General features: G+C 37.3%; 1 pseudogene; it reads left to right on the top strand.

The window, feature by feature from the left end:
• LOC127648101 (integrator complex subunit 1-like) overlaps nt 1-11,019 on the top strand; it is a 42,942-nt pseudogene extending 31,923 nt beyond the window's left edge.
• The last annotated feature ends 9,491 nt before the right edge of the window (nt 11,020-20,510 follow it).

Raw genomic sequence — 20,510 nt, 5'->3', positions numbered from 1 at the left:
CGGTTAATGTTGCCATGTAAAGTGCATATTTGCTCTGGTGTTGGATAAACAGTTGTGTGTTTGTTTGGCATTCTCTCTGTATCTTCTGCTCGTGAGCACAAAAGTGGATTAGCGAGCATAAACCACAATTAGCCAACAAAGTGTGGGTAGGAAAGCCTCTACTTGGCTGGACAAGTGTGTGTGTGTGTGTGTGTGTGTGTGTGTGTGTGTGTGTGTGTGTGTGTGTGTGTGTGTGTGTGTGTGTGTGTGTGTGTGTGTGTGTGTGAGCGTGTATTTATCACTTTGTGGGGACCAAATGTCCCCATAAGGATAGTAAAACCCGAAATTTTTGACCTTGTGGGGACATTTTGTCGGTCCCCATGAGGAAAACAGCTTATAAATCATACTAAATTATGTTTTTGAAAATGTAAAAATGCAGAATGTTTTCTGTGAGGGTTAGGTTTAGGGGTAGGGTTAGGTTTAGGGATAGAATATAAAGTTTGTACAGTATAAAAACCATTATGTCTATGGAAAGTCCCCATAAAACATGGAAACACAACATGTGTGTGTGTGTGTGTGTGTGTGTGTGTGTGTGTGTGTGTGTGTGTGTGTGTGTGTGAGCGTGTATTTATCACTTTGTGGGGACCAAATGTCCCCATAAGGATAGTAAAACCCGAAATTTTTGACCTTGTGGGGACATTTTGTCGGTCTCCATGAGGAAAACAGCTTATAAATCATACTAAATTATGTTTTTTGAAAATGTAAAAATGCAGAAAGTTTTCTGTGAGGGTTAGGTTTAGGGGTAGGGTTAGGTTTAGGGGATAGAATATAAAGTTTGTACAGTATAAAAACCATTATGTCTATGGAAAGTCCCCATAAAACATGGAAACACAACTGTGTGTGTGTGTGTGTGTGTGTGTGTGTGTGTGTGTGTGTGTGTGTGTGTGTGTGTGTGAGCGTGTATTTATCACTTTGTGGGGACCAAATGTCCCCATAAGGATAGTAAAACCCGAAATTTTTGACCTTGTGGGGACATTTTGTCGGTCCCCATGAGGAAAACAGCTTATAAATCATTCTAAATTATGTTTTTTGAAAATGTAAAAATGCAGAAAGTTTTCTGTGAGGGTTAGGTTTAGGGGTAGGGTTAGGTTTAGGGGATAGAATATAAAGTTTGTAGAGTATAAAAACCATTATGTCTATGGAAAGTCCCCATAAAACATGGAAACACAACTGTGTGTGTGTGTGTGTGTGTGTGTGTGTGTTCTTCAGTCAGTAATAACATGAAGACTTTGTTAAATTGGTCGTGCCACTTTGGTGTTTTTCTGGTTAGGCCATGAAAATCTCTTTTTGTAAAGTTTGTAGTGTTTCTATGAGGCGTTTGTAGTGTGGCCTTTTAACTGGCTTTAATATAACGTAAGGTAATTTCATGGCCACTGTTTATGGAATTAAGTGTGTTGGCACTTTGTGTCTGTTGAAGTTCTTGTTTTTCTTTTCACATGTTTGATGCTGTTATTGCAGTATAATGAGTAAGAGGTGCCAGACGCTGCTGCTGCAGATCTACCTACACTTCCTGGAGATCATCCAACACTTTCGCCTACAAGAGACCACACTGAGAGGAGAGGGAGCAGCCGACGGCAGCACCTACAAGGTATCCACTGCAGCTTGTGACACATCAGATTACGAGCTTCCTGTTAACAGTGTTTGGGGAGATTAATACTTTGCTTGTTTGTGTACTGTAAACTACTATCAACAGCAATCCAATAGAACAGCAAGTAACACATTTCTGACTGCTGCTTGCATCACTTCTCTTAAAGTGGAATAGATAGACAATACATTTTATGGCAACTAAAGCCTTCATCTGCCAAATAACAAAGGACGCTGCATCTATGTGAACTTCCGCAGTCAATTCAGGATGGACTTCAAAATCATTAATCTTACAGTTCAGTCCTTATCCTTTAGTTTTAAACATTGCCAACCAACATCTACTCAGTTCACTCAAATAATACATGACCTGTATTACACATAGAAAACTAAAATTGGCGTCATATTCATGCTTAATATCTGAGGGGAACTGGCTCCGCCTGTTGAGCCTGGTTTCTCCCAAGATTATTCTTTATCCATTAAATACCACCTCATGGAGTTATGGGTTCCTTGCATCAGCTGTCACATTTGGCTTGCTCACTGAGGACATAAAGACACAAGAGTTTTAAGGTAATATTTTAAATATAATTTCTCCTTTAAACTGCTCAGTGAGGACTTTAAGGCTATGTTCACAGGTAATTGTGTTGGCCCAAATCAGATTTTTTTCACTCACAAAAAAGTTTCAAACAAAATCTAACATAAAACAAGGCAATCTGAGTAAACACAAAATACAGTTTTTAAATGACAATGTTATTTATTGCAGCAAAAAAGTTGTCCAATACCAACTAGGCCTGTTTGAAAAAGTATTGGCCCTTCTATGAAACTGCATTCATAATGAGGTTCAGCTGGACTAGACACACCCAGACCTGATTTCTGCCAGCCCTGTTTAATCAAATCAACACCAACATAGAACAATTTCAGCAGCATGAAGTTGGCTAAAAGGTCTCACCCAGTAGAACACTATGACAAGGTCAAAAGAAATTCCAGAAATGATGTGGAAAAAGGTGATTGAAATACATCAGTCTGGGAAGGGTTACTGAGCTATTTCAAAGACTCCAAAGAACCACAGTGAGAACCATTATCTCCAAATGGAGAAAACTTGGCACAGTAGTGAACCTTCCCAGAAGTGGCCGACCTTCCAAAATTCCTTCTAGAGCACAGCGACGACTCACCAGTGAAGTCACAAAAAATGATCCTCAAACCTTTTGTGAGAATGCTCTGTGGACTGATGAGTCGAAAGTGGAACTGTTTGGAAGACAGAGGTCCCGTAACATCTGGCATAAATCAAACACAGAATTCCACTAAAAGAACATCATATCTACGGTCAAGCATGGTGGTGGTGGTGTGATGGTGTAGGGATGCTTTGCTGCTTCAGGTCCAGGGTAACTTTCAATAATTGAGGGAAACATGAATTCTGCTCTCTACCAGAAAATCCTAAAGGAGAACATCCGGTCATCAGTCTGTGAGTTGAAGCTCAAGCGCAACTGGATTATGCAACAAGACAATGATCCAAAGCATAGGAGTAATCCACCTCTGAATGGCTCAAAAGAAGAAAAAGTATTAGTTTTGGGGTGGCCTAGTCAAAGTCCTGATTGAGATGCTGTGGCAGGAGCTTAAACGGGCAGTTCATGCTCAAAAACCCTCCAATGTGGCTGAACTAAATCAGTTCTGCAAAGAAAAGTGGGGCCTAAATTCCACCACAGTGTTGTGAAAAAGTGATCTCCAGTTATCGGAAGCGTTTGGTTGCAGTTTTTGCTGCTAAAGGTGCACAACCAGCTGTGAAGTTTAAGGGGGCAGTTCGTTTTTCAGATTTTGCTTCAATCAAAAAATATATATTTGAAAACTGTATTTTGTGTTTAGTCAGGTTGCCCTTGTTTTATGCTATATCTCATTTAAAGATCTAAACCAATTTAGCATGAAAAATACACAAAAATAGAAGAAATAAGGAAGGGGACAAATACTTTTTCACATCACTGTATAAAGGAGTGTTATGGTTTAAAACCAATAATTGCGAGTCATATCTTTTCTAGGTAAAGCATTTATTTATTTATTTTATGGAAAGATACCCTAATTAAAGGCTCAACAGTTGGGTTCAGCGATTCGTTTGGACTATGTGCACGAAAAGATGCAGAGAGTGCTCTACTCATGTCACCCGTGTAGAAAACACAGTTTCTTTATTTCTCAAACTGCATCAAAAAGTGAATGCAAGCAAGTCAACTCTTACCTTACGTATATGTTATGCTGTTTTTCCTGTTTAGGGTGTGTTTCGCTTTTAAGTAATATTATACTCTGATAATTAAATTGCACCATACAAAAGCAAATTACTTTTTTTTTTTAAATACTTTATCCATCAAGACGGTCTTTCACCATCACTTGATGACATATAAGATTCCTATTCGCTTAAAAAAAACAGCTACTTATATTTGGAAATGCAATTGAATAGATTATTCATATTATAATATTAAATATGCCAGAGTTTGATACACATGCTGAGGGAGTGTTATATGAATGCGGGTCAGTTAACAAGCGTCGGCTGTTGTCTGATATGGGCTACATTTAAAATGTCGTGTGAAGAGCCTTATAAAAAATCAGATTTGAGCAGAAAATCTGATTTGGCTCACATTCTGCTCGGTGTGAACATAGCCTAAGGCATTGTAGGAATTACAGCATAATTTCCTGTTACAGCATAATTTGCTGTTAAGTTAATTTGAAACAATATGTGTTTATAAAAAAGTGCTTTACAATTGAAAATTACTTGATGTGTGTGCCTGTGTGTATTTGTGTTTGTGCACAGCTGGATGTTCTGGTGCATCATCTCATCAGTCTGCTAGCTGACACAGGAGGCTCCAAAACAGCGGAGAACCGTGTGTCTGATGCCAATCTGGCCTGCAGGAAGCTAGCTGTGTCACATCCAGTGCTTTTGCTCAGGTGCGTTTAGTTTAGCTTAAGAATAGGACATGCTTTAAAAGTCATGGTTGGTTTTGTAATCCAGTGCTGCATTTGTTTAGACTTCAAAGATAACATGAAATCAACATTGAAACGTCTCTGTTTTTATTTTGCATTATTTATTTATTTATTTATATATTTTTAATAATGTTTCATCAAAATGTAATACCTTATGTTTCTGCTCATTTAACCAAGGCCACATGGACAGGGGGAATATAATACTGTGTTACAAAGCCAAAATGCAGTAACTACATTGAAACGGCGTCAACGTTTTTTATGGTCCATCTAATTGTGGATTATCAAATTTTCAAACTCATTTTTCTCTGAATCTTAGCACAGTTGAGATAAACCTGTTTTCACTTGACAGATCATAGTCTAAGAGACACGATTTTTTGTCATTACAAAATTTTGACCAAATGTGACTTGACTGTGTTTTGCCTTTGTAGGACAGAATAGGCCTACTACTTTTTACAACAAAATCAAATCCCAATGGATAAAAGTCCCACCTTACAATTTTCCAGCTGACTAATCAGTTTCATTTGTAAAAGTTTTAAGGAAGTTAAATACATTGCAATTCACCTTTTTTAAGTTTTAAAAGTGCACATAAACACACTGTATATATAATTTATTTCAGACACCTGCCCATGATCGCTGCTCTCCTGCTCTCCTTCCCTTTGAACCTGCAGGACTTTAGGCAGCAGAAACATCTGACCTTCTTCAGTGATGTTCTCTGACCACCAGAGGGCACTGCAGGACTGTCTGCTGTCCTTCATCAATGTTCTACAGGGATAGATAACAGTGAACACTGACTTCCTACAATCAACAAAGTCACAAATAGTATTATTTTTTCTTAAGTTATTTATTTAATCTATGCATTTATTGATTTATTTTTGCATAAGATTTTAGATGCATTGTGGCATTAAAAACATTTTGAGTAATAAAAGGGTTCTAAGTACAATTATGAGCTTGCCATGCTTCAAAATGTTAACCCAGGTTAACAATTGACCTTAGGTTTTAATTCAGGGTTAAGTGTAGTCTTTAAAAGCCTTATACTGGGCTAAATAATTTATCTGTTTTCTACACTCTGTATAAATGTTTGTTTTTGTTAGAATTAAACAGTACAAGCAAATCTATGGTGGGAAATTTTCTTTTGTATTTTTTAATGTGTCATCCTTGCAGAACTTTAGGAGATCATCCCGTATGATGATCATAAACAAATTTGTGCAGTTCATCCAAAAATACATTACCCATGATGCAGCATCTGCTGTGCCTTTCATTCAGAAACACTCTTTTGCTTGCGTGGCTCTTCCCTGCATTTTCAAAGCATTCACTGTGTTGCAATTTGATTTATCTTATATTGTAACCTATTGCTTGTTATCTAAACAGTATCCTTATTTTTCTTTCAGGGGACTCTCTACAGATTATCCAGACCTGGTACAGCTCAAGTCTTTGCTCGCTGGACTGACTCTGCTTGTGAAGTCCTGTTCCTCTGAGAGCTCTGCTGAGGACAGAGATGGTAGGGCTCCTAACACCCCACTTCATAAGAGACAGATAAACACGTTAGATGCTCTTCATGTAAACCCCCTGTCTTTATTAGTTTTTTCAGCTGAGGATTCATCCTCAGGCTCTCTCCCGCTAGTCAACATCTCAGCCTCCGTGCCTCTGACTGCAGCCGACATGTCCAAGTGCTTGAAGAAGATCTCCAAAGGAGAAGCCATTGAGGGTTAGACTTTTTCCTACTGCTTCCTAACAAACTATTTTGCTGCGAAAATAATGGCCCCTGCACACTTCATATGAAATCGAAGGACGAACAGATGTGATGTCATTTAGGACTAAGTCTGGCCAAATCAAAGGTGTTTTTGAGTTAGTTTTGATGGTTCGTAATGGCATGTTAGGGCAACATTTTAGGGAATCTTTGTACCGGTTGCTAAACACCTTCTTACTGCCATCGGTAGTTGTGACCTAGAGCTCCACCTACTGTAATACCCATCACATTGTTTAGTCAGTCAACGTGAACACACTTGCATGCAGAGTTATTAGCAAGCTGGTGCAAACTTACCTACATCTGTTTGATTTTATTTAAAAAAATTGTATTAGTCTTCAAAATGAGCTGAAATAAATCTACTCAAATGCTCTTAAAAGGATAGTTCACACAGAAATGAAAATTCTCTCATCATTTACCCTCATGCCACCCCAGATGTATATGACTTTCTTCTGAACACTGATGAAGAAAATCTCAGCTCTGTTGGTCCTCACAATGCAAGTGAATGGTGGCAATAATTTTTAAGGTTCTAAAGTGACATAAAGTCAGCATAAAAGTAATCCACATGAATTCAGTCTTTGAATCCATGTCTTCAGAAGCAATATGATAGGTGTGGGTGAGAAACAGATACAAATTTAAGTCCTTTATTACTAAAAATTGTTTTTCCTCTGAGCGAAGAACAAAGAAGCACTTCACTGGAAGTGTGCTGGGGACTTAAACAGGTAGGTCCATACAGAAATTGAGTTGATTGTACTACACTCTTATCGGTAGCTAAAAGACATTTAATCAAGACAATTTCAAAAAAGGGAGGTAAAGTTTGTAAACTACACATTTAAAATCAGTCTGATGTTGTTGACTTGTATTATTAAATATGATATAAAACATTTGATTAGGCTCTTAATGGTTTAAGTAATCTCTGTAGACAATATTTGAATATCTGAAAGCAAAGCTGGTTTGTTTTCTAATATCGTAACATCATTCGAACTGAATTTTATTAAGGGTTATATTGTTTAGTTTAAAAGAAAACCGCACGACACATTGTTTTAGCTGTTTTCCTCGTGAGTGTTGGTTAAAATGTCAGGCTCTTGTCTTTTGAGTTGTTTAACTTCATATAACTTCAAGGTAAAAACTCAGAATTTAAATGGATCAAGCAAGTTTTGAAGTTTGTGCCACGATAGAGAGAAACCGGTTTGAATAGCTCAAGTGTGTGTGGAGCCCAATCTGGAAGCCTGCAAGACTCGCACGCACTTTCAGGTTCCAGAGATAGCACGTGTGAAAGTCACGTGAAACACAGCTTTGTCTGATGAGAAGACATTCAGAACGTGAAATTAATGTAATTGAATTTGCTTCGGCGGCCCAAAATTTTGCTTTGGTGCTGCCAAAAAATTGTCAGTACCTGAAAAACCCTGATTCTTCAATTCTCTCAGTCTCACATAAAGCAACTCAGTCATCCTCCATTTCTCAAACAATGTATACTGCGTACGTGTTATGTGAATAGAATGAGGTGCACATTTCTTGCCATGCGTTGGTGGTTTTGCAGAACTGCGATACAGATGATAATCCAAAATGTGTACTGGTTGCCAAATTTCTACAATCATGTCTACTGGTATATTGCCCAACCATTCTACAAAGTAAATGGCAAAACTGTACATACCTAAAAAATTGAGACCTAGAAATCTCAAATTAGGAACTACTTTCTTACGCCACAGATCAGGAACTGCAAGTTCAAAAGATGCGCACAAGCCTCCGTTACTAATTCATAACCATCACGTCAGAACTAGTAATGATGACTTGGGCTGTTTCTAACAAGTCATTGGAGAAAAAGAATGTGTGTGTCTGTGTGTGTGTGTGTGTGTGTGTGTGTGTGTGTGTGTGTGTGTGTGTGTGTGTGTGTGTGTGTGTGAGTATGTGTTTGAGAGTGTAAGAGAGAGAGAGAGAGAGAGCGATTGAGCTTGTGTGATTACCTGCATCTGTTTCCACTCCCAAGCTGCAGTGTAGTGTTAGTCAGCTTGCTGAAGATAATGGGAATTCTGGTCAACCTATTTTCTCAGTGTAAAAGTAGACGTCCGAGCAGATGTCTCCCTGAGTATTTCACAGTAGCTGGTGCGCAATATACAGGTTATATAGTATACGGTATATATATATGCAATATACAGCCGGTGTGCATAGTCATTCACTATTGAAACCGTTCTCTCCTCCGCCATGTTGAATATTTACAGTACTGTGCAAACGTTTTAGGCACTTGTGAAAAATGTTGCTTTGTGAGGATGTCTTTAAAAATAATGAGATAATTAGTTTTAATTTATCACTTAATGTCATACAAAGTCCAGTGAACATAAAAAAGCTAAATCAATATTTGGGGTGACCACCTTTGCCTTTAAAACAGCACCAGTTCCCCTAGGTACATCTGGACACAGTTTTTCTTGGTTGTTGGCAGATAGGATGTCCCAAGCTTCTTGGAGAATTCACCACAGTTCTTCTATCTATTTAGGCTGTCTCAGTTACTTCTGTCTCTTTATGTAATCTCACACTGACTCGAAGTTAAGTGGGGGGCTCTGTGGAGGCAATGCTATCTCTTGCAGAGCACTCTGTTTTTCTATTCTAACCTTTTCTATTTGTTTGGGAGTCTAAAATGTATTTTTAATGTACGCTAAAGCTGAAAATATAAATAACCAACTTAAGACAAATGTTTTTGTGAAACATCTTAAGTACCTAAAACCTTTGTACAGTACTGTACATCTCCTTCCAATGCATAAACTGTTGTAAAAGGTAAACACCTTGAAAGTTTTTGAATACTCTGTATATTCTGTATATATACAGTCAATATTTATATAAATAACATATCTTTATAAATAAAATATAAAAAATTGCACAGACTGTATAAAATACAAAATTATGCTTATAATTTATTATAATTATTTCAACAAAAATAATTAACACTTTAAGGTATGTGTTATTTATAATAAACAATTTCTTTAACAAACTATTTTTTTTTTTCTTTCTTTTAGATATGTTTGACAGAAGTGGATGAGAAATCTAAAAGGAATCCTGAAATCATTCAGTATTTTGTTGTAAGTACATGGTGATTGCACAGTAGACCTTTTTCACACTCCGGGTTTTGGAACGTGGAAGTAAACGTTTGCAGGGTAATCTTTGACAGGAGCGAATAGGAGATCATAGGAAATATTATTTTTACTTACCCATTTGCTCCAAGACCCCCCATAAAATCCACTATTACGTTTGAATGATTTTCCAGAACAGTGGATTAAGACAGTAAAATGTGAGAAGATGCCAAATTTACTGTCACTGTCTCAGAAGCTGTCATAGAAACCTCCTTACAGCTGTAGTAATTGTTTTTTTCAAACTAATTCCGGGGTAATATAACACAAAGCATAATGTTATAAATTTACTCTCAATATTTAAAACATTTACAAGATAAAAACAATTGCGATATTTACGCTGCTAAATTAGGCAGACATGTCATCACAGTCTGTGCAAAAGGTCTATTGACAAAAATTAGCAAGATTAAACAAGTACAACTAATCTGACATGTAATATCAGAATGATCTCCAGAGGCTGATGAGTTCGCCTGAGGAGGTATGCCGCAACTTGGCATTCAGTCTGGCCCTGCGATGTATCCAGAACATCCCCAGGTCAGATGGCGCTTCCTTTCAGTCTATAGATTATTAAATGTAGATCAAATCTAAATTCCATGTACAAATGTGCTCTTTTTGTTATCTTTGCTGACTTAAGTATGGCTGCTGAATTCCTGCCAACCTTCATGTACTGTCTGGGCAGCGGGAACTTTGATGTGGTGCAGACAGCCCTGAGGAACCTGCCTGAGTATGTGACAAGGTGTCAAGGTATACAAACAAGTTCTGACCATACTTAGTGAAGCAATGTTTTGTTTAGTTTTTTTAATTTGTTTGTTTTAAAGGAATGTCTTGGGTTCAGTACAACTTAAAACAGCTACTGTGACATGCTGTCACATTAAAATAATTTTGACTTGTCCCTCATTTTGTAAAAGCAGGTACCATTTAAATTTACAGTAATGCACTTACAAAGAAAGTCTGTGGCGCAAGGCATTCCAGAGTGTTTAAAAAGCTGAAATGTGCAGCTTGTATTTTTGGTAAAGCACTTATATTCATTCTTCCATACAAAAATGTGTTATTTGAGCTGTAAAGATGTCTAAATCTCCCTTTTAGAGGTAGGACTACTGTTCTAGGTGGATGAACTTCAGGTTATGCATTACCAACATATTGTAATTCTTGTGGGAGGACTTTTCTCTATGTAAACAGTCCCCATTATGCAAAAGTTACCAGGTTTACCAGCTTTAGATAGTCATGACAGGAGTTTATGCATTTACATTGCCTTGCCTAATAGATTGTAAGTACATTACTGTAAAAACTACTTTATTTAATATTTAGTTTTTTTTTTTTTTTTCAGAGCATGCTGATATTTTGCTCCATAAGGCATTTTTAGTGGGCATCTACGGTCAGATTGACACAAGTTCCATGATAGCTGAATCCACAAAGGTCTTGCGCATGGAGGCGACGGAATAGATTTGTATTTTGAATATGTTGTTACAGACAGTTTCTCTATAACCTGAGGTGTCATGCACTGCTGACTTTCATCCTGTTATCTCTGATATAAAGCTGAAGATCTGGATTTAGAGCACTGGACGTTCACATATTTTGGAATCTTAATCAAATTTAAGAAAGATGATGAAAAGCATTTTTTTGTTCCATCTATAGTTGTGTCTACTTGATTTTTGTCTGTCATGAATAACTTTTTTTGTCTACTGCTTTGAATAATAAAACAATGAGTCATAGAAATACTCCTAATCTTGTTTGAAGTTTTAGTTTTAACGTTTAACCTTTCTCTCTTTTACTGCTTTTCCTCTTTTTAGAACTCTTCAAGATGGGCATTGTTTGTAAAATACTCTTTCTGTTGGAAAATGAGGGAAGGCTATGATCTTTTTCTTTGCATGATTGCAAATGAGTACGTCTGAGCTCGTCAACCCCCCTTACTACACATTTTATTCCTGACTGATCGAAGCAATGCCACAAATGCTGTGAGTGAATTCTATTTGCCATGAAAGTGCAAGTTTCAGTGTCACTGATTTCATCTAAAAACCTCTGTATGGAGTCTGGGGGTAGATTGGAAGAACAGCACGCCAGCATGCCAGTGAGCATCGCTCTCAGCTCCGGCTAAATTAACCGTGGCAGTAATTGTTCAATCACACAGACCAAAGCCCCCTGTCTGAATGGTGCATCGGGGCAAGCTGTTTAGAGCTGGACAGGGAGTGAGTGTGTGGGTGTCTGGTTACAGTGGGGTCTGAGGAAGCGGGTTATCTGTGTATTGTAGACGAGAACGGCGGACATGCCTGCACTGGTGGCAGGGGAACGCCATCCTCCGCCACGACTGACAACCACTCAGCAAGCGCAGCAAAGTTTGCCTGATGAAAGGAGCTTCCTTCTCCGTTTGGTTTCATGCATGCTCTCCACTTTCCTTTTAACATGTCATAAGAGGAATGCAGGGGACTTCACACTTCATCAGTGTTTTTAAAGCTGCCTGCTTTGATTTGTTTCTCCTAATTGTGCTCTCAAAGTAAATTGTTGCCACCTGTCTAACCTTCACATTCTGTGAGAAATTAGACAGAAAACACCCTTTTGTCAGTTAATTGGCTGATCATTTGTTCAAATTTCGATGAAAACTTTTTTGTTGTATGAGTTAAGCACTGATTTGTATCAGTGCACAAAGGCTAAATGTCTAAATTGTCTTTTGGAGTGTTATGACTACTTAAACGCTTTGCTAATTTCCTTTGAGACACTGCCGTTAATTTGTCTTGTGTTGGATGTGCTTGATTACACCTGTAAGGTTTCTTATAACCAGTGTTGGGTGGTACAAATTACTGCTCTAAAATTGTAATCAGATTACTGACTTCATCCAAAAAAGTACATCCAAATGAGCTTTGTGGCAAACTTGATGCTCACCACTACTGGTTAAGAGCTGCAAAATTTTTCGACGAATTACAAGCTTATTTGCATGCGAAAATTACAAGCGGCAAGTTTAGATTTTTTTGTAAGGGTAGTCCGGTGCGGCTGTGGCTCAGGTGGTAGTGCAGGTTGGCCACTAATCTCAGGGTTGGCGGTTCGATTCCTGGCCCAAATGACTCCAGTCACAAGTGTCCTTGGGCAAGACACTGAACCTCAAGTTGCTCCCAATGGCATGCTAGTGCCATGCATTGCAGCTCTGCCTTCATTGGTGTGTGAGTGTGTGGGTCACAGTGAAAAGCGCTTTGAAAAACCACTAAGGTTAAAAAAGCGCTATGTAAGTACAGACTATTTACAAATTTACATTTCCTTTGTTTATTGACTCGTTAGGGGGTGCACATCCTTCAACAAAAACACATCCACATATTAAAGGAATATTTTGGGTTCAATACAAGTTAAACACAATTGACAGCATTTGTGGTATAATGTTGATTACCACAAAATGTATTTTGATTTGCCACTCCTTTTCTTTAATAAAGCAAAAATGTAGGTTACAACAAGGTACTTACAATGGAAGCGAATCAAGTATAGCCACAAGTCAATTAATATGCATGTAAACATAATTTTAGTGTGATAAAATAATTTACTAACCTTTTCTGTGTTAATTTGTAGCCAATTTTACAACTTCATGCCATGATGATGTTGTCAGCAACCCCTAAAATTTATAAAAAATTACAATTTAAACAAATTTACAGCTCAAATAATACACAAGTATTAACAGAAGAATAAATTTAAGTGCTTTTATAAAATTATAGGCTTCAAATTTCTGCCTATAAATCCTCCAAAATTTGGCCCCATTCACATCCATTGTGTCTCACTGTTACCTCGATTTTTGCTGTTTTTAAAGAAAAGTAGGAATGAGTCGAAATACGTTTTGTGTTAATCAACATTATGCCACAAATTCTGTCAATGAGCTTAACTTGTATTGGACTGAAATATTCCTTTAAACATCATTCATGTCTTAAATGTATTCAACACAGGGACTAAAAAAGGTTCAAGGAATGAAAACCAAGAACGAATGTTACCGAAAATGGGAACAAAGTCATTTTCAGTTATTCCGGAGTGAAAACTTTATTTTTAAATGCTGGTAACCTGTTATAACCAATTAATTTTGTACACAATTTTTTCATGAAACCAAAGGATTTATCACAGTAAGTTTTTGGAACTACACCACTTCATGTGATTTGATCCTGAAGGAAACTGCTGCATCACACATTTATTTGACTTATTGCCCATTGAGGATGTTGCATTATGTGAATGATGACCTTTTTAACAACTATGTATAATTACTACAGTAAATATAGTAAATGCTCGGCTAGGATGCAAGGAAAACATTCATAGTATATTTCTCAGTTGTTTCCAAGTCTTCACTAAATTATTGTTAGATATCATGCATCTATACAGATTTGACTGTTTTGACTAAGCAGATAATTAAAATTGTTAATTAACTGCATATGGTTTCTTTGTTGATAAATCCCCCACATGAAACATTTATTTGCTTCATTTTGCTTATTTTGGTTAGGCAATTGGTTTATTTTGGGCTTGTTTTTCCAGACCATGTAGATTGTTTTACTTGCGAGATCTGGCAACACAGCAATTGGCAGTTCACCCACTCCTTAGCACAGAGTACTGTCATTTTTAAAAGAACGTTATTTAACATTCTTTTATTTTGTTCAAAGCGGTTACAATTTGGAAAGGAGGCTGCGGATCCGGAATGAATAAATACTGTTTTTGCTCAGAACGATCTGAAATTAAAACATTTAATTTTTAGTCCCTGATTCTACATATTTAATATTTTATAAGTTGGAAACTGAAGTAATAAAGTAACTAGTGAAGTAATAAATTTAAATGAAAGTAGCTATAATCTGATTACAATTATTTCAAATGAAATTCTACACTGCTTTTTGTACTAAAAAAGTAATTAAATTACAGTAAATAATTACTTTGTATTTAGATTACACCCAACACTGCTTATGACAGATTTATTTCAAAAGAACTGTTAGTGGTGTGTCATCACTTGCCCCAGATGCTTTTGGTCAGATTCCCAGGCACGTTCTCATAGGCTGGCTTGCACTGGGGCGGAAAAGAGATGAGTGATAGCATGGGTTTGGTGAGCGAGTGTGATGAGCTACTGACAAACCACAACTGCTAACCTTTTCACGAGGCTCGCCCTTCCTACTATATGAAAAAAGATGCACTGCCATGTGTTTAACATGGACGTATATATTAGTTTGTGTAGGCTAGATAATGCGTATAGGGTTGGACTAAGACTGCACACTAAAAATGTAGATTGATTAATAGAAGTTTTAACAGATTTACATGCCCAAATACAATAGAGGGGCTTGCTAAGGCTAAATAATTTTTGCTGTCATTGGTAGGTCTTGCAGTCTGTTTCAGTTCATCCAAAGGTGTTCAAATGGCAGGGGTGGGGTTACGATTTCCGAGGCCCCAAGCAACCGTCCAATGGAAGCCCCCTTTCTCCATTGACAAGGGCAGCGTGATATGGCTCTAAATATTTTAACTCCATTTTTCAGCCTTTTGACAATATACAGTATAGCTTTTTATTTGTTTATTTGCTCAGAAAGGACATAAAAGTTATTTTGCATGAGGAGGGATCCTGGCCTGCAGTACTTTGATTTCACAATGCACATTTACTGCTCCAAAATAGTTTATTATGAGCCCCATGCGTTTAGTAATCACATACTGACAATATCACGATTTGGATTTTATTTTTTAATAATTGTGCAGCCCTGAAGTATTGTGAAATTAGTATAATGACTTTTTGTCATATAGTGTCGAGAATTTGGTGTCTGGACCGCTATCGTTCTTGCCATCAGCACCCCAGCCGCTTTCATCATATCCTTTCAGATGGCCGTTGTGGATGTCTGGAGGATCTTCATAAGGTCCTGCTGGTGTGGCAGCTCAGAAACCACAAATGGTGCCTCAAGTATCTTTTCATTTTTCAATGTATAATAACCTTATTCATATACTATGGTATTTACTTTCTATTCCAAGGTCCTTCATAGAAACCACTGGATTATAAATGGCAATGTTCAGAAAACCAGGTACAAATTTCTTAAATTCCACTTCTGTCGAACAATTTTTTTGACTACTAAGTTCCCAAAGTTGTATTGTAGTAACAATGACTGTAGTAACTGGTATTTTGGTAGAAACTATGGCCACCATGGTAAACGTTTGTAAGGGTTTACTCCAGAACTACCAGCAAGTGACCACAAATAAGAGAGTTATCATCAAATGTTAAGAGTGGAGCAGAGGACTGCTTATTTCTAAGCTTTGGGAGGGACTCAGATGTGCCACTACCTGCCCATGCACACCTGTTGGCTCTGTGTTCCTCAACAGCACCTTCGACTTAGATCATCTCCTCTTCCTCCACGCATGATTTGTGCCTGGCTAGCGTGGAAAAAATGTAGACCTGCTCTCGCCTCCTTTTCCCTGGCGCTTTGAAGTGTAAAGTGTGATTGCTTTTGGATCGCAGCCGCTCTCCTTGAAGGTTTTGACATGAAAAGCAGCCTGGGCTCTCAGGTTTATCCCATTGCCAGTGATCCAAGACTAAACCAATCAGCTGACTGCCTGGGAGATACAATTACCAAAAGGAGAAAGAGAAGGGCACTAAAGATCACCAAAATATCCTTATCTTTACCCATATATCCATTTAATTGGGAATCTCATTGTCCTTTGAAAGAGAAAGATTGTAATTTGTTTTGCATGGACTCACCTTAAGGACCACATTAGATTGCCATTGACCAAAAGGAGATTTTGAATAATGGATCTTCATTTTCACTTGCACTTTGGACTCAAAAGTGGACAACAACTGTTTGTAAATTAAAGCACACTTTCCCATGACTCATGCACACTCATCCATCATGTTTGGTGTTACAGGTGTTGTGTATTTTTAAGTGTCACTCGAATAAGTATTAATGATATTATGCATTGTTCCCTCTCTCTGTCATCCAAAAGCCTGTCCTGGCATATCCTCAGGAGAATTTGATCTGTTCAAAGAAATATTAGAGGCTGTGTGGATTGACTTAAGAATGTTATTTTTATTTGCTTGTGTAAACCATTGTTAGTCCAGTCCTTAAGTGTTGTTGTGTCTTAATTTAGTAGTTTAGTAGTAGGAGTTTAGTTATAACTACATCAACATTTCTCTAAAGGTCAAGTGTGTAACTTTTCAAGCCTTTTTTTCTTCCCCTATCTCAGGTTAACTTACAGAGACAACTAAAACCATTCATGGTTGATTCCCCCAAAGAAGAGGTAAACACTGTTTAAGCGTCCTGAATAGCCTGACATGAGAGAAATTGGCTCAACCAACGGCATGAGTTTAGGGCCAGACTCTCTTTTTGTGTGGCAAATTGCAGATGGAGGGAAACCTCTGTTTGCTATTTAGCCTGATGATGCTACTTTTAAAAGTATAGTTCACCTAAAAGAACATGCTTTTATAATTTACTCACCCTCATGTTGTTCCAAACCCATTTGACTTTCTTCAGCAGAACACGAAAGATGTTTTAATTAGGGCTGTCAATCGATTAAAGTTTTTAATCGAATTAATTACATGGTAATTAATTATGATTAATCGCATATACAAATATTTGCTGAGAAAGCCCCTCATATAACAATAACTCAATATATAATGGTTATACATATTTATATAAATATATAGTTATCTTTAAATATTTAAAAATTATATATATATATATATATATATATATATATATATATATATATATATATATATATATATATATATATAAACATATTCAGATAATTAAAATGCATTACATTCCTGTAGCAGAAGAGTTAATCATTGATAAGGCCATACAAAAAGCGGCTTTAGAATACAATCTATTGTTTATTACCATATTATTGATCATAAGTCAATCATTGGCATACAGTTCACAGCAATCCATTTCACAAGTGAATTTGAATGCAAGAACCTAACGCATGTTTGTGTTGTTCTGCCTACTGACGTGTTTTCTTCACTGTATAAACTGCGCTTAAAATTTCACTTACTGCCCTCTGGAGTAAACAGGTGGTACTACAATCTTGCATTTCTCAGGAATCTACCTTATTATGGTCCGTGGGCATGCGACGCATTATTTTTTGTAAAATTAATCGCACTGAATTAACACGTTAAATCGACAGCCCTAGTTTTAATTAATATGTCAATCTTTTCAATAAAGTGGCAGTACTTTGTAAAGCTAAAAAGCACCCAAAAGTGTCACAAAAAGTGCTTCATGTGACTTGTGCCATATTCCAAGTCTTCTGAAGGCATGCAATAGGTTTTTGATGAGAACCCAGACTGATCTCACAGTGAAATCGGGACTTTTCTTTAAAAAGCTAAAATTGGTCAGTGCTCCTAAAATACGAAACACTTCCCCCAGTGGCCAAAGCAGTAAGTGCTGGTGTATGTGCACATGTAATCTCCACAGAGGAGCACCAAAAGCAAGTTTATTTAAGCTGTACAGGCTGTAATACAGTAAAGAGGAATACATATTTTAAAAACTGAACACCAAACCAAAACCTATCCATCAGTGGAGTAAACATTTTATGTTAGGGGTAAACACAACCTCCGAATTGCTCTCGTCACTGATTGTGCGATTACACATACAAGGAATTTGTCTTGGTGACAAAAGCTTCCAGGGCACAACAATACAATAACAGCAGCAAGGCGTAGATAATAATAATAAAAAAGCAATAATCCTCTCAACAGTCCGAACTGTCCTTTGTAGCCTTCTGATGCCGGATTTCGTAGCTGAACCAAACCAGACAGTTATTGAAGTGCAGAGGACAGACTCAATGACTGCTGAGTAGAACTGAATCAGCCGCACCAGCAAGTACAACCTCTGCTGGGCCTTTTTCACAGTGGAGTCAATGTGTGTCACCAACTTCAGGTCCTGTGAGATGGCAGTGCCCAGGAACATGAATGACTTCACTGATGCCACAGTGTTCAGAATGGTGAGGGGGTCAGTTGCACGTTAACAGTTGCACATGTGTTCATGTGAGGTGTAGCTTTTTTTGAGTGTTAAATATATATGCTCTTTTGTGAACACACAATCCACTGTAAATGAGCTTTTCTCATTGCGCTCATGAACACTCAAAGGATGTCAAGATTTTAGCTTAAAAATTGTTTCAGGTCATGTAACAAGGGAAGGTCAACTTGACTGGAGTCGATGCAAACATGTCTGAAAGGAGATGCTGCTTGTCTGCATAATGTGGCCATTCCTAGTGTTCTGGGCCTCTGAAACAACATGCCGACTGCCCGTGTGCTCATGTTGATCTACCGTATGCTTTCAGAAGACTTGGAATATGATACACGTATTGCATTGAATACTTTTATGAACCTTTGCTAAGCTTTAAAGTGATGCACGGATAACTTTATTCTAAACGCCTGCTACTTCTACAGATTGGACAGTTATGAAGTCAAAATGTATCAGCTGAGCTACACTTAAAACTTATTTTCAAAAATGTAGTTATTGTAAAATGATTTTATGACCAGGTTGCGAATGCCACTGGGGGAGAAATATGACAGTCGTCACAGACAGTAAAAAGGCGTCTTAACAAACCAATCAAATTTAACATCATCCTCTCTCACACAATCTTCTCTCTCGATTTCATTCTAGCAAGTTACTTTTTAATACTTAAGTACAATTTAACGTGAATACGTTTTTACTTTCACTCAAGTATACTTTTGGCTAGATACTTTTAATTGAGTAAAGTATACTCAGTATTCTTAAGTATAATTTCTGAGTACTTTTTACACCCCTGATTGTATTGAAAATATGGGCTGTGATATTAATTAAATAATCTTGATTTTGGAACATCCTGTGTATGAGTAAATTATGGCAGAATTTTCATTCTTTGTGTGAACTATTACTTTGGAATTGTACTTTAGTTTGATGGGTTATCTGTGTTGTGTTTAGTGGATTATATTCTTTCTATTTTAGTTTTTTCCTTGGCTGTTTAAACCTAGCTTTGACAGTCAAATGATAATGCAAGAATCATTGTCTGCTGCTGCAGAAACAATTAATCCTTTAAATTATGATCCAGAATCTGATCAATCATGAAAACATTTTCTTGTCATTTGAATTGGGTAATGGCAACATGAATTACAGAGCCTATCAAACAGTGTGCTCTGTTTATTGTTTGTTTATGTTGCTGACCCATTCAAACAGTCCATTTCCCATCTTATATTTCAAAGATTTGCTTTAATTATGATTTTGTATTAAAACAATTTAGATTAGAGACTTCGCTCTCAAGGGAATTTCCATGCTCTTTTCTTGTTTTATAACTCTGTCTCAAACACTTTAAGCCTAGAATGAATCTCATTTGGTCTTAAGTGCTATAGAGACACATTTCCCTGGCAAACATTATAGTCCAATGTTGATACTCTAACTGGATTTTAAGCCCCCTTTGTATTCAAATGACTGCACACAATCTCAGACAACTGTGAGTTTAAGCGATCAATACAGACATGTAAGAACTGTTGGCATTGCTGTTCTAATGCTCCCTTGAATTATGTAGGAATGAGCCTGTTGGGTTAGTGATGAAGGCCTACAAACCCCTAACCCCAATTTACATAACTCATCATGCACTGTTTGTGCTACATAATGATACTTAAAAATCACGTGGCTTGCTGAGTAGACGTGTGCTATTAGTTTTCTAAGTCATTGAACTAACAGTTTTTACCTGGTAAATGATAAAACAAAGAAATACACAGAATATCATAGAGACTGGGCCTTTTTGAAAATCATTTGGAAATTTCAGTTTTATTGGGCTGGCTCTTTTGTCTTTGGGACACAACATTTGAATTCGGCCAGGACATTGGGGGAAAAAATATACATGAATACACAAACAATTACCATTCTTAAAGTATGAGGAATGCAGATAGGCTAGGACTCAAATTAATGTTTTGACAGGTGTCTGAAGAGTTTTTGTCTTCCATGCAGTTGAGGCCTACAAAGTCAGTGACTCACTCAAACTAGATCGGGCCAGCTGTGTGCCGCCAATGTCTGGATCTGATCAAAGTTAGCTTGGGATTAGCGGTTAACTGATGCTGGTGACAGCTCTCAAATCTCTCTGCAGTTTGATCTGATTAGCGGATAGAAGGT

The sequence above is a fragment of the Xyrauchen texanus genome, chromosome 8 (assembly GCF_025860055.1).
Source record: "Xyrauchen texanus isolate HMW12.3.18 chromosome 8, RBS_HiC_50CHRs, whole genome shotgun sequence".
Taxonomy (NCBI): domain Eukaryota; kingdom Metazoa; phylum Chordata; class Actinopteri; order Cypriniformes; family Catostomidae; genus Xyrauchen; species Xyrauchen texanus.
Note: the sequence above shows the minus strand (reverse complement) of the source record. Positions and strands in the feature narration are given on the sequence as shown.